Consider the following 15,607-nt stretch of genomic DNA (forward strand, 5'->3'; position numbering starts at 1 on the left):
TTTCAGCATTATTACTCCGGTCTTCAGTGTCACATGATCCTTCAGATATCATTCTAAAATATTTATTTCATAAACAATTTATATTTAACAAAAAAGTGTTACTGACCCCAGACGTTTGAACGGTAGTGTACACAATGAATATTCACGTATGTGTAAAAATCACATGTTAAGGTCGACTGAATTTCAAAGAAACAGTTTCACCAAACATTGTAGCTAAATGAGAAACTGTAGAAAATATGTCTTGGTATCTTTGGTAATCCTAAGAAAAAAATTCACCAAAGTCCATAGTTACATAGTAGCCTAATTTTAAAATCCTAATACATTAATATGGTAGGCCTATCTCCTAAAAATATAAATAATTTTCTCACTTGGACTACGGAATATGCTTCGAGTCGATGTGTAGTCATTTTTGTTTAGGCTACACGTTTACGTTGTTACATAAATACAGGGTTAAACCGTGTAAAAAGTCGAGTGGTTGCATGTGGAACACGTGTTGCAGGCAGAACAACAGCAACTTCGCATTTAGGAGTCAACATCAAGTGAGTAAATTATCTTCTCCTATTATTGTGATTATTGTTTAATGTGTCTACAGGGAACGTCAGTCTCCGAGCATCTCACTCATTAGTTTTTAAACTTCGCGACATATTGTTTCCTGCGAGTACAAACATTCAGAAAGTAAATTGCTTATGAGTGATTACTGTCTTTCATTACTGTTCCCACGGGAGCTGCTAATGGAGCCCAGATGGCAAGTAAAGCCACTTTAAGAAGAAAGAGAAATCAGTGACATAAGCCTATGTACATACATTTCTCTCTTTTTGTTTTCCTATAAAGAAACTTAAATGTATTTATACATTTGTGTAGTAAATGGTAATCTTTAGACTCTTTTCATTACCACTAATGGACACATACCTGTTCTAGACACAGTCATCCTTGGAAATAACCTAGTGTCATTGAGTATAATGCCTGACTTTACTGTATTTTCCAAGTCAATTTGGAACACAAACCTTGAACATGAGAACTCCTTAAGAATTGACATGACAAGGCAAAGTTGGTCGGCACTAAACTATGGATTTCTAGTCTGGCTGGAAATGTTATGAAGTTACTAGCACAGCAATTACAATGCTTGCGTTGTAAATGAAAAATTCAGTGACTCCTGTGACAGTGATGTATTCTACATTGATCATCCTCTGTAATTTTGACTTGCTAATTAATCAACTTTATTTATGCGGTTAGGAAAAAAAATCCTAATGAGCAAAATGCCTCAGCAATCCAGATGCGCTCAATCATATAAACTTTTAGAAATATGCTAAATATGTACATACATTTACCCATTTTTAAAAGCGGTGTAAGCTTTGTGGAGAACTACAGAAAGGATATTAACATGCACTTGAGAGACTTTGACCAGCTTTTTATTAAGATGACTGCTTCCACTAAGTAAACTGATTTAGTTAAAGTACAGTCTTTTATTTAGCGATTAAATATCAAGAGTGTTGAATTCAACTGTCCATGCACTAGTTGACAGAGCAGTTTGTCTCTTAATATATGATGGGCTCCTTTTGAAGACGTATTTCCATTTAATTTAGTGTAAATTTGTAAAACTTTTTTTAATGTATAAATTAAAATTTCCATTAATGTTTGATTGTTTGTCGCTGTACTTTGTGTTATATTAACTAAGTAAATGAATAAATAAAGATCCAACTAGGCCACACTTCTGCATCTTTCTCTGAAATGGCTTTAACATCCCTTGAACTATTGATAATGGAAACTTTTATTAGAGAATGTTTTCTTTTACTTTGCATATTTTTTATCCATTTGTTTGTATAGAACTTCCATCTGCTTACATAGCTCTAATCTAGGAGTGATCACTGGACAGGCTTGACTTCTCAGCTTTGGGTAAGACTTGCAAACAACTTCATGGCCTTGCACAAATTTAATCCACAAAATTAAAAAATGTAAAAGGTTTTTAATAAAGTGACTGTCACTTAAATTCATTGGACCCCTAAACGGCCCCACCTTTCATTGTAATGAACTCCAGACCTATATATGCACACCCTCAACCCCCAGGATCATTGCATTGGGCGGCCCACCATATTTTATGCAGTTTTTCTTGTGTTCATTTGCATTTTTATGCAAGGTTACACACAGGGGCTCGATTACCACCGTGAATAGATTAAGGAAACTATCAATCACGTCTCTTGTCGGACACAATGAATCAGACACACCGCTTACCTGAAAAACTGGAGGTGTGGATAGAGTACTGTCTTTTTAGGAAAGGATGACCCGAGACATGATCCAGCAAATGTCTTGCAAGGTTATACTTTCGAGTAAACTTTAAGAAGTTATCATGAATATTATTATTCTTTTAAAAACACAGATGGAGAAACTGATGGCATTGTACTGAATTAAACGCATAAATAACAGCTTTATAAACTGTGTGTTCACTATTTTTTGCTTTTTGCTCTCTTGATTTGTCAACTTATAGAAAAGAGAAGCTATGTAAAAAAAAAACTGCATTACTTTCTGGGGCGAAAAGGGCTTAAAACTTCAGGCTAATGATAACAAATGACAGCTAATGAGTTGTCCAAACATAACAAATGAAAAGAATTAAAGGCTTAGAAGCTCCACTGTTTCATTAAAATGCAATAAGGAAAGGAAAGATTAGGTTTATGGATGAGTGAGGATTTTTATTGTGTAGGTTTAGTTTGAAAATGGAAATTCCCAAACAAGGGCAGAGTTATGTTTGCTTAGCTGATGGGATGTGATAAGCACCTATGCAATTTAGCCTACTTTTGCATATGGGGATACGCGTACAGTTTGATTTTACAATAATCTTGTGTGATTCAGGAAGTCTCTCTGCTTCAATGTTTCTTTTTCATGGTTTTCAGACATCGTTTCCCCCCCCCCAAAGTCTTTGCGCTCGACATTGAGCACAATATCATTTATCTTTATGATTGTATTCCTTGAGTAGCAGTTTTCTTAACAATAATCAATATTGAAGTCGCCATTGGCCAAAGCGACCAGAAGAGCACAGCTGTATGAAGAAGGGGGAGGTGGGGGAATTCTTTCACTGAATTGACCTTGTCAGTGTAACAGTGCTGTTTGAGTTTGGCCCTGAGCATTCAAACACGCTCTCAATCACCCCTGGAACTCAGCAGTGCACACTTGGCTGCAGTAGTAGCCCTTCGCTATGATCTCAATTTGTATGTTGTCTCGGGCTGTTACGACTTGACATGGTAAAATGAATGGATTGATCTATCGTTTGAGTTTATCTCTTTCCTGGAGGCGGGATAACTTGTTTTTGAGACTTGTGTGAAGAATAAATAATTCGAATGAAACGGCACAAAATGTCGCATTAAGTCTGATTTTGCGGCGGGTTAAACTAATTACCAGGAATAATTTAAAGAACGGCTTGAATGAGGATGATGATGCTTTTATTATTGGTCTGTATTATCAGATATTGCTTTTTTTAATCCTCTTACCCTAACAGGCAAATTATTTTCTTGTTTTTGAATAATTTAGTTAGGCTCGTGCTCAGTACAGTAGATTATTATTCAGTTTTGCTCTATTTGTTCAATTTGCATAAATTGAATTTACATTGATGTATTTTGTATGTTTTTCACATTGCTGGGCCCGGCTCATTTGTGTAATTTTGTTTTTATTTCACGGCAGCTCTACAAACCATATAGTCTCTGCCGAAACACTGTTTTAACTCTTGACTGCATTACATCTGTTAATGAGCTCGCATATTCGGGACGCCGCCGTGAATTACTTTGCATGTTTTTACTTTGCATGCCCGGCACAGAGTGTGTGCTGTGTGCTACCCATCTTACAGCAGTCTCCCATAGGGAGTGGAGAATTACACTTATGTTTACTGCAGAAAAGGAGGCGTGCTCACAATTAGATTGCAATAGAGAGCCCAGCAGTCCACTAGACTTCATGCCAGGATTTACAGAATGAATACATTCAGCCATCACACGAAGTCAAAGGGGGCTTCATTGTGAGGGCTGGTTTGTAGCTCAGTGTTGGTGGGTCAACATTGGATAGCTCATAATAGGGAAGCCTTACTATTCATAATCCTATGGTCAGATATTCTTGCATTATTTATAGGGCTGGGTATCGATTCAGATTTTAAAAATCGATTCGATTTCGATTCTCAAGCTCTCAATTCGATTCGATTTCGATTCTCGATTCGATTTTCGATTTCGATTCTCGATTCGATTTTGATTCTAAATTCAATTTCGATTCCACTCAATGAATAGCCTATATATTTAATACAAATCCTATATTTATAAAAAAAGAAAAGAAAAAAAGAAAGTAAAGTGAACATAAGTTTGGAAGTGGTTAATTAATAAAAAGAAATTAAGAGCTACCAACCTGTATATTAAACATAAAATAAATAGACAGGATTTTGATGCAAGATGAAAAATTTATGCTGAAAATTGGACAAGTCAGAACAGTCGCATGCCTTGATCAAACAGGTTAACAATCCTCATATAAACCCATTAAAAAAAAACTTGCATATATTTTATCTGTCTAGGTAGGACATATAGGCCTACAGAAATTGAATAAAGTTATCAAACAGTCTGCGATGCATTAATTCTAAAGTATATATAGACTAATCCTTATTAAAGTTACAAAAGTTATTTAGTCAAGAGCAGTGAGTGTTTTTATCTGTTCCCTTTGTTCTTTGATTAACTTTAACGACAGAGATAATTAGTGGCTACTGTGTACTGTCCCTTTAAGAGACCAACCGCTGCTAACAGAGACGCGGATCTCACACGCGCCTCATTCACGTTCATCATAAGACTGCTCTTATGTTATGAAGATACTCGACAAAAAGACATTTTGGCATAATTGTGTGTGTTATTGTTCGTTCAAGCACGAAAGAGAACTGTATTCTGGGCTGTCTTGTGCGCACGCACGATATCAGCTCGAGTCTTTCTGTGTGTCACAGGACATTCACGTCATTGCGTAGGCTTGACATCGCGATTGCGATTTGATTAATTGTGCAGCACTAGTTGAGGTTATTTTATGATTAAGATAAAACAAACATAAAATCTCACAGCATTAGCTATAAAATGGAGATTGCAAGCCTATGAACAGTGGAGGAAAACTAATACTGGCTTTTGGGTAATAGATAAATAAATATGAAAAAAAATCGATTCGTGGCGTTTGAGAATCGATTTTGAAACTACCACATTTTAAAAAAACGATTAATCGAAAAATCGATTTTTTTGCCCAGCCCTAATTATTTACTCACCCTTATGTTGATATTTTAAAGAATGTTTCAGCAGTTGTTGTCCATTCAGGGAAAGACAATGGTTTCCAAAACTTTCAAGCTCCAAAAAATGTTGCCTATATGACTCAACTGTTATATTCGATGTTATATATGATTTTCATTTTTAAAACATTGATCAACGTAGGAATACAAACACGGCATCAAATATGCAGATACAAAAGCTCATGATGTTTGGTCACGTGATGTGCGAGAGCCAATGAGTTTTGATGATTGACGGATCTTGTGGCCATATTTGATGTAGTCTGTGAATGTGTGTGTTGATTAATATTTTGGTTTGATTAGAAGGTGATTTAAGACAAGTGTTATGTAAATTAATTTAAATTAATTAATTTCACTTCTGTGTCTTTTTTAAGCTTGCAGTGTTATTTTAGTATTATTGATATAATATTATAGTATTTATTGGTATTTAAAAATATTTGTTTATATTTTAAGTTTTAGTCATTTGTTGGTGTTGTTAAAATATATATATATTTTTTCATTAGTTTTTGTTTTAGTAATTTTAGTACTTCAACTTATTTACTCAAAATTTTCTTTTTTTGAAGGTTAAGTTTTTCATCCAATATTTATACTTTATTTCAATTACCAAAATGTGCTATTTTTTTAAAGAGTTTTAGTTGTTAACAGTTAACAATAGCAACACTGCCCAGTTGACTTTCATTGTATGGACAAAAACATTTTTCTAAATATCTTCTTTTCTGTTCCACAGAAAAAAAGAAAGTCCTATGAGTTTGGAACCAAATGGTGAGTAAATAATGACAGAATTTTCTTTTCGGGCTACTCCTTTAAGAGTTCTATAGATGTACGTTAACATCTGAGTTTTGAGAGGAATACATATGTATGTTTTTGTGTGTGGGTGTGAGTGTGTGAGGATGAGAGAGGCAATATCAGCAGTCACTAAATCATCCTGTAATCAGCTCTCTGTGCGGATCCATCCATGCATGTTGAGAGCGGAGTCTTAGCGTGGCCTGCCTGTGAACGCAAGCCCCCCCCCCTCCCGTAGCCGACCCCATCTGTAGCCCATCTCCTTCTGCATTATCTGGAACCTATAAAACTCCTGAGCGGCACAAAAGAGTTAATGATTCCTTTTGTTTTGTGGAGGGGGGGACGGCGCACGGGCAAATGACAACAACAGATCCATCAAACTTAGCGGCGCTGGGCATATCAGCACTTTCTCTTCACCGCTGAAGTGCACATATTGCGCGCTGCCCCTCCCCCAGGAGTGGCAAGCGGACCGAGGGGACAGGGCAGCCCTTCGGTGGCCAGCCAGGACTTGATAAATGACTGGAGCAAACTTCCCTGTCGCCAGCCGGAGAGGAGCCCCCCTGCAGTGAGCTACATCATCCTAACAGCATTATTCTTTGTATGCTGTTTGTCGATAAAGCCACCCCCCCATGATTGGCGTGGTAACATGGGCAGGTTAATTGGAAGGCTGAACTGTGAAATGGCACGGGAAGTGCACAGATATTGTCCCCACACCATAACATATGAAGAGTGTATCTGTCTATCGATTACATGCTGGGCTCACGGCACCACCGTGAGCCACAGATGATTGGGGATGGGTGATAAATGTATCCCGGGACAAATGTATGGACACCGGCGCCATGAAGGCAGGCACTAGTCAGAACTTAGTTGGAGCTTTTGTCATATATATTTGTTTTCTGTTTTCATAGACTTGAAGGGAAAATTCACCCAAAATGAAAATTCTGTCACCATTTACTTGTACTTATGAACTCCAAACCTGCATGACTTGCTTTCTTCAGCTCTTTTTCTTGCAAAAGGTCACAAAAGCAGAATGAAAGTAGTATATACATCTTGTGAATGTGATTCTAATTGACAAGCTACCTGGAATTTGTGTTGTTATTCACTGGAAATCTTGATATCTGGGGGGTATTCCAGAAAACAAGATAAACTTACCGTCACATAGTCTGAACTCTCGGTTGATAAACCCAAACCTTGCTTACTCGAGGTATGCAATATCCAAAACCACGGTCTGGAGTAAGTTCAGTCAACCTGAAGTATGAAACTCAGAGTTAACGCCGGTGACCACACAAAGACATTCTCAACCGAGCGCCGTGCATTTTTTAATCTTATCTTTTAATCTTTAATCAGTTTTTTTTTTACTGTGAACAAGAATTATATTGTTTGTCTTATGCTAATTATAAATTAAAAAAGTGTCTGTTCTTGCAAAGATAATATGGCTATATAAGTTTATTATTTTATTTTTAGCCATTTAGCTTCTACATTTCTTGTAAGGTGAGATGTATCATATGTATTTTTATTATATAAACTTTATAAAAACCTTTTGAGTGCAGATCTACTACTGCATGTGTGAGATAAAATAAATAAATTAGAGTAAAATAAACTTTATAATCAAGTATATAACTATCAATAGTTAAAAAATCTATATGGCAATCCTAGAGAAATTGATTCTCAATTTTGAATCAAATTACGATTCGATGTATGCATATATTTGATTCTAGTTTACTGTTTTGTTACTTTTCCTATATTCCTATACTTTCCCCGTGCCAACAGAACCTGTTCCAGAGCAGGTTATGTTCAGAGAATAGGTTGCTATTACCCTGAAAGTTACCTCAGGTTTTGGAACCGAAAGTTGAGGTTATCACCATTAACAATTACCAAGGTAAGTCACATAACCTGCTTTCTAGAATTTAATATTTAATAGAAATGAATATTTCATTTAAGTCAGGTCTTTTAGATCAGTATAGTTATTTTGGTTAAAAAACTGGTTTGAATGATTTGTTTACAATTGAACTGATCAAGTTCTCGAGTTTAACTCACTGGCTCTGGCTCAATGGTAACAGCTCACTGGATTGGAAGATTATCAGTGAATAATGAATAAAAAAATGGTCCTTTATGGTACTTAAACGATACTATTTATGGTGCTTTTGCATCCTTTTTGAAGTTCCATTACCCATTTATTGTAACTACGCTAAAGTATAAAAAATTACCATTTTTCCCAAACTAACCACTGATGTTATTTTTCTTTTACATATTATTAGTATTTTTACTGCATTTTAGATTTTCTTAAAACTTTTCTATTTTTATACTCATTTTTATGATTATATCTATGTATAATACTTTGAAAAACATGTCTAAACTTTTGTTTAATGAAATGTCATATTGGAATATAAAACAATTCAAAAGTTCTTCTTTTGTATTTCATAGAAGAAAGTAAGTCATACAGGTTTACAACGACACGAGGGTGAGTAAATATTTATTGAATTGAAATTTTTGTGTGAATTGTTCCTTTTAAAAACGACTGTCTAAAACACATTTTTTGACTTCTCAGAGAACTATTGCAAGTAGACAGTGCTGAAAATGCATTTTCCCAAGGGTTTAACTGCATTTCAGACCAGCATAGTGTCAAAGAGGCATGGCAATGTTTTGTGTCTGCACTCTTACCTGTAGCAGATCTCTTTAGACAGTGATCCTTTGCTTCAGGAGGCCTTTTGATCAGAGGGCCATGCCTAACATCAGATGGAGGACACTTGATACCAGACAGAGGAGGTAATATAACACAACGTCCTCCTCTAGAACTTTTGCTCCCTGTCTTGCGTGTCTGGCCACCCTGCTCCCTGATACTATCAGCAAGAGAGAAAGACTGACAGTAGCTCGGTGCCAAAGGACAGGACATAGGCTTTTTACAAAGCTTGACAGGGGTCAGGTATTTAGTTGCTGTGCTTTTTTTCCTTCGAGAATTTCCCAGCCAGGGCGCAATATAAATTCGATAGCCTGCACATGCAAGTCATTTGGCTTGTGCTTGTGTGTTTGTTCATCTAAACATTTGTGTGTAGCTACTGTATGTTTCCATGTGTCTGGCTGATCAGGTTTTGTTTGTTTTCCTTCCTTAACGTGTCTATCTGTTACCCAAGTTATCTCTCTTCACATAAATGAAGCATTACGTGGTCAAAGTGCAAGCATCTCGGCAGTGTGTTACTTCAATTACCTTCCCATCATTCCAGGTAGCACCATGATTCATTGTTTGGGTATCAAGAGTTTCATTAGTTTGATTCCTTAGTCTAGATATATAGCTTATTAATTCTGAAATTAATTGCAAATGCGAAGTGACATTTTACAAGAAATGTTTAGCATAGCATGAATTATTACTTCGCTAATTTGATGCAAGTCAGTTGGGTCAATATCCGTGACTCCAGAGGTTTTTTTTCTTTTTTTTTGGATAATAAAATGAGGCATTCGTTTCACTTTTTATGTGTTTGGTCACAATAATTAAACTTAAAGGTTGCATTCTTAAATAGAGGCCTAAAAGCATATTTTTTTTTTAAGTTGTGGCCAAATAATGTCATTGAAAATGTTTTGACCAATTAAAGCCTGCTGTATTATGTTTTATACACAAATTTCTAAGGCTTAAATTATCAACATGATGAAAACTTGTTGTACACAATCTGTCTTCTGATTTATAGTTCAGACTTTTTAGCAAGCAAAAGGGCTTTTAGTATCATTCTCAAAATGTACACCTTTATGTTTTTGTACACAAGTCTTTTTGCACTGAAATACTGAATTTTATACAGTACAAGAATACATTTTATATGGCTATTAATATTTCAAGATGAACACTTACTGGACTGAAGCAACGTAGGTTTACTTAATGATCCATACATCATTATAAGAAAAATCACGTATCAAATATGGTACATGAGGCTTTTCAGGAATGTTTATTTGTACGTCTCTCAATCATCATTGTACTGCATTGCATTGCATTATATGCTTTGCCCCCCACAGTGAAAAGAACAGAGCTTTGATCATAAAACTTAACTAAGCATTTAACTATCATCTCACTAAGACATATTATTGGGAGATATAGTTAAAACTGATATTTATGCATTTTATATAAGTAGTCTACAAAATCTCATTGATTAGCATTACAATTTCTTCTTACTTTTTGACTATATAAATATCAGCAACTGCAACAATTTGCTTATTATTTCTCAATTATTGGCCCTCAAATTGAGATGTTTTTTTCCTCCTCAAGTGTGAGCACAATACTCTCACTATACCAGACTATATCGGGCATCAAACATGGAGAAAAAAAAGTATTATTACAATTGTCAGGCTTTAAAGGGTTTATATTATATTACTTATATTATTTAGAATTATATCGAACTCTATATATTTTATATAGTTATTAATAATTAGTTTTTTCCTATAGATTTTAATTCTGTCGGGCTCTACAGTCTGTGCCACACACTTTTTAAACATTTTTTTGAAGTTCACAGTGGGGCAACAGATGAGTTGCTTTGACTTTCTGATCAATGTTGTTGATGCAAATTCTGTCGTCTTTCACTTTAGTACATAGTCGGATATCGTCAGCAGGACAACAATCAAAGCATCTTGCAGTAGCCTCGAGATCCACGTGTCCGCTTCACCTCCCATGGTCTGCCTGCGTGAATGGGTGGAAGGCCCCAGCAGGCAGTGTTCTGGCCGCCTCCGTGCTTCCTGGGCCTCCTGGGGCTGGGTGAGTCTGCCTCCTCTCTGGGTGGATGGGAGGATAAGACCGTCCCTCACTGCACAGTGCTGGGGTCCAGATTGCTATACTGGGACAGTCTGGAGGTGGGCTATGGCACTCCAATTCATCTCCTGCTGTAGCTCAGCGACGAAAGCGCCTAGTGCCCACTTCTCATCTGTGGGAGCACTCAGGAAGATGGATTGGTTGGCCGGACCATCAGAGGAGGCAAAGCGTGTGGCTAAGAGCCTATGTAGCACGTGGCTGCTCTCATATGCAAGTTTGATGAAAGACATTCACAAACAGAGTCTGGGGAGCTTCCTCTGTATCAGATGTCTCAAAGTAGCGTACACTTTAGTGCAGGCGAAAGTATGAAAGCGGCACACGCTGGCATGGGCCATTCATCACTTGAGTTTCACTTTTATGGTGTACTTTGAATACGACGTTCAACGATGGCTTTCTCTAGGTTCGAAATTAAGATACTTCCTTAAGTCTGTCTCTGTGCCTTAGCACGTTCCACCTTGCTCGAGCCTCTGCTCATAATTACATGGGCATGTCCAGATAGACAGACTAAATTACACACAGATATAAGATGAGGTGCTATCGGTAATATTCTTATGATGTTCCTATTAATCAGCTTGGCTGGTTTTTATCACAGTCCGCCCTGCCCACCGCTGGCCAGGCAATAATCAGAAATACATAAAGAAATTCTCGTCGAGCCAGGACCCAGCTTTGTCTTATTATGGAATAAACCTTGTGGAAAATATCGGTTCATCCCCAGAAGCGGCTACAAATTGGTCCTGCGTGACACGCTTGGAATTTCCGCCGCATTCCATGACCTAAAACAAAAATGACATGAACATTGACAAATTTGACAAAGAAATTTGTGCAAAAAACAACCTCTATTTGGTCAGCCAAGCAGCAAATATGTCGGATGATATGCTTTATTAAGCAATCCATTTTTCAGCAATAGCGGTGCCATCTGCAAAGGTTAGCGTGCATCAGGCTACAGAAATTTCATCTACCTCTCTGGGCCTCGGCAAACACTCCGGCACATTTTTCATGTACATACAATTTTGGATGCAAATAGAATACTTGATGAAAGGGATGACCTTCTGAAGTGACTCCTTGGCAGTAAGGTAGGACGGAACAGGCAGCAGGAACAGAATGAGTTACTGCCCTGGCTGATCCAGCAGCACTGTAATATATGACTACTGTTCACACACAGAGTGAAAGCTCACCCCCACCCTACTCTGCTACATCTCGTTTTGCTGTGCCTGGATAAAGAAACTTGGCAGAACTTAAAGGTGATATCCTTCCAATTTTGCATAAAGTTTTTTTATATTTTAAGGTCTTTTAAAATATGACACTGTAAATAAATAGACACTGTATATTGTCTATTTAGAAACACTGAAAGTAAAATGTATATAAATATGTATTCAAATGAATATAATAATTTAATAAATTGTACAATAATTAACGGACATAATGTATTCGGCCTATAGGAAAACTAACATCTTCACCCTATTCAAATATTATTTAAAAAAATTGTTAAAGGTTTTGTGAGCATATTACATAGTGCTTGGAGTCAATTGTTTTACTTGTGATAACAATCAAATATGCCAAATTTTGCAGACGTTATGAACAACACATTAGAGACAACACGAGAGAACTAATGAAATATTTAACTGATAACCCTGATTGTGTTGTAGTCAATGCTTTTTCCGGTGAGATTTTGTCTTTTTTGCATAGTAAAATAAAATCTGTAGCTGTATAGGATTTTTGACAACAAATTTTGTATTTATTAATTCCTTTTTTAAAAATACCTTTTTTCTTCCCTCATATTAAAAACGAAAAAAATTCCTCATATTTTGTCCCCTCCAGATATCACTTTAGGCCACTAATGTATATAGGCTACTGCATGGATAGCAAATGTACACTTTTGTGTATTACATTTCTATATAAGAAACCCCAGAAATATTCTCACATGTTATGCAGAAGAGATCTCAACAACGTCCTTTCTGCTCAAAGTCTTTAAATTAAAGTCTGATATTGCAATCTAATTCTTCCAAAACTGAATCGTCTGAGCTATGCTATCCTCATTCATTATTAGATCTGTTTTATTTATTTTTCTTCTAGAAAAACATCTGAGACAAAGCTGATGCTGTACTTAACTGTTAAGTCTCCTGGGCTATGAAAGAGACAAATAAAATAAGAATCTGCCACAACTAAAAATATTTCTCTCCTTAAATTTGAAACTGAATCTAAGCGCAGTTTTTTTTGTCGCCAATGATTGTGTCACCATGTAAGCAATGCTCTAGCCGCTCTGTCTTTGTTGTCTGAGGTTTAACAAATGGACAGTCAGACAGCTAGTGTTCCACTTACTCAGAGGTGTTGGTCTCATCTGTATTGTGGCTGGCAGCACAGTCATCTTCATTCTCTTTGTCCTTACTGAGGAAGGTGATCTATCAGACCACAGACATCATGGTGAATCTAGCTGGCCTCTGCCTTCTCCCATTTGAATTAAAGACACAGTGTTTTAGTGCTCTGCAAGCGTTCCTCTAACCAGGACAGGATTGAGAATGAGTGAGCTGTCCTTGGCTTGTATTACTGTCCCAATATGATTGAGTTCCTTTGCTGGAATTGAAGAAAGGATGAAAATTGAGGACTTGACTTTCTGAGCCATGTGTTTCAGTAGGAATCAGTAATCTCATTTCCATCTAGGTCATTTTACCTGTTTTGTTTTATATTATGAGTAGTGAACTGTTTCATAAAAACTTTTATGGAGGATTTTTAGATGACGCTATGAATAAGATTAGCTTTTCCGAATGCGTAGTCTCATCTACTCTGAGCGCAAAGAAAAATTAGGATCTCATTTTATTACAACAGCTTCATTATTGTTTTTGTTGTTGTAATTTAAGATGTCTTGTGCATATTTATATAGTTAAGATAAGATAACCTACAATAGGATTTGAATGTTGGGTATTTTAGCTCTGATCAAGAACATGTTTTTGTTTGTGTTCCCCAACAGAGCAAGTTCTAGCAGTCTGACTCTTGTGGGGGGATGATCACAGCGCGATAATTCGACTGACTAAGAAGTTCCTGCTTCAATGACTTTGTCCCACGGAGGGACACGACTTCCAGACCCCTTAGATTGATTGTTTACTTGGGAGCTGAGGGAGAAGAGCATCTCGTTGTTTCCCAAGGTGAGCGGTTTTCCAAACACCTGCTGTTAAATAAGCAGGGCAGACCTCTCTCCGGCCAGGGGAATACACCGGCTTTGTCTCCGCGATGAAGAACTAGAGTTATTTATCCACCCCCCCCCCATCCGCTGGATGTGTCACCAGCGAGGTGCTTAGGCTTGAGTGTTATATATAGACTTCCTCAGCCTCTAAATAGAAATGAAATGGGATTGCCAGTGTTTTTGTTGGGCCAACATCGGAGGGGAAAAAAATTAGAGATCCGTTCCTTGTGTATTTCATCACCTGCAAAGCCAATGAGGGAGAGCGCTGTGTGCCCGGCGACTGCAAACTGCGCCCAGGTTACTGCACGCTACAGTAGCCAAGAATGTGTGGTTCTGTAGATGATTAAATCAATACAATTTTGACAAGACATGTAGGAACATGCCTCTTTATTTTACGCAGTTCCTTCCCCACAGTCAGGGGGCATTTATCACCCAACCCAGGCGCCGTCATCTAATGGAGATTGTTCTTTAGCCTGCGCTTGATCGAGAGGCAGGATTATGATGCATGTCGATAGTTTGCCGAGATATTGACACAGGGACAAAGAGCACAGCCTGCAGCCGGTAGCCCGACTATTCCCAACACGCGGTGACATACGCACACAGTCATCACGGAAGTATCCCCCGTGGATGATTCCCATTGATATCCCATTGATGAATCGGCCCAAGCGTCTGGGTGACTGGAGGCACTCGTTAAGACCCCCGCAAACTCATTCAGCTAGCGATTAACTCCGCAAACGTCTGCCACGTTTCTCGTCTTTATTTACCCTGGCCGTTTTCTCAGTGTGTTCTCCCTGTCCTCCCACAAGACTCTCGAACACATCCTCGGGACCTTTATCATGGGCTTCTCACAAAGGGTTAATGATAAAAGACAGAACGTGAGGAAAAGAACGCAGAGGGATAATGAATATGAAAAAGGGGGGCTGCATTGGAAAGAGGAATGAGATGGGGGGGAGCTAATGACAGGTGTAGCTGTAAATTCTTCATTCTGCATGGGCTGATGGGAAGCGCTCGGCTGTGCGCTCGCCTGTGACTTTACAACTAATCCTGTTTGTAAGTTATTATTTATCTTCAGCAAACTTTGTCAAACTTGGGCTTTGATTTTTTTTTTTTTTTTTTTTTCCTCCCTCCTCCGATTTCCCTCTTGTGGCTCGCTCTCGCACATGCTCCCCACATAATTTATGACTGCCTCTGGTCCTCATGACAGATTATTAAAAGTAGAATTAGTTTTTTGCGCTGGATTTTTCCACTGGGAATTGGGAAGGCAGTCCTCTCAGAGGAAGGTCTCTTACGAGGTCTCCATTACTAATAGAAGTTTTTTCCCTTTTTTTGATGGGGGTGAGAAGACTAATGATTTGAATTTACTGTAGCAGGCGTCACGTGGTTGGAAAAGCATCAGCAGACGAGACAAGAGGTTAAGTTCTTCCCCGTAGAGAGCTTTATTGGATTGTTTAGCAGCAGAAGGATAATGTTTTTGTCAGAGAATGCCGGAGCACGCTAGTCTGGCAACGGAGAGAAGAAAGATGAAGAGACCGAAAAAAGACAGAGCGAGAGCCAGATATGGGGAGACAGAAAAGAGCTTCTC

At 37.6% G+C, this 15,607-nt stretch overlaps 1 protein-coding gene across 1 annotated transcript in view; it reads left to right on the forward strand.

Moving 5' to 3' along the window:
* Nucleotides 1-481: 481 nt before the first annotated feature.
* The window catches only part of cdhr1a (cadherin-related family member 1a), a 120,588-nt gene continuing 105,462 nt past the window's right edge, over nt 482-15,607 (forward strand). Inside the window, exons 1-3 of the mRNA XM_079855733.1 lie at nt 482-539; nt 6,006-6,040; nt 13,813-13,987. The gene's annotated coding sequence lies outside the window, so the exon portion shown is untranslated. The remainder of the gene's footprint in view (nt 540-6,005; nt 6,041-13,812; nt 13,988-15,607) is intronic.

This window comes from Squalius cephalus, assembly GCF_949319135.1.
Source record: "Squalius cephalus genome assembly, chromosome: 21".
NCBI lineage: Eukaryota > Metazoa > Chordata > Actinopteri > Cypriniformes > Leuciscidae > Squalius > Squalius cephalus.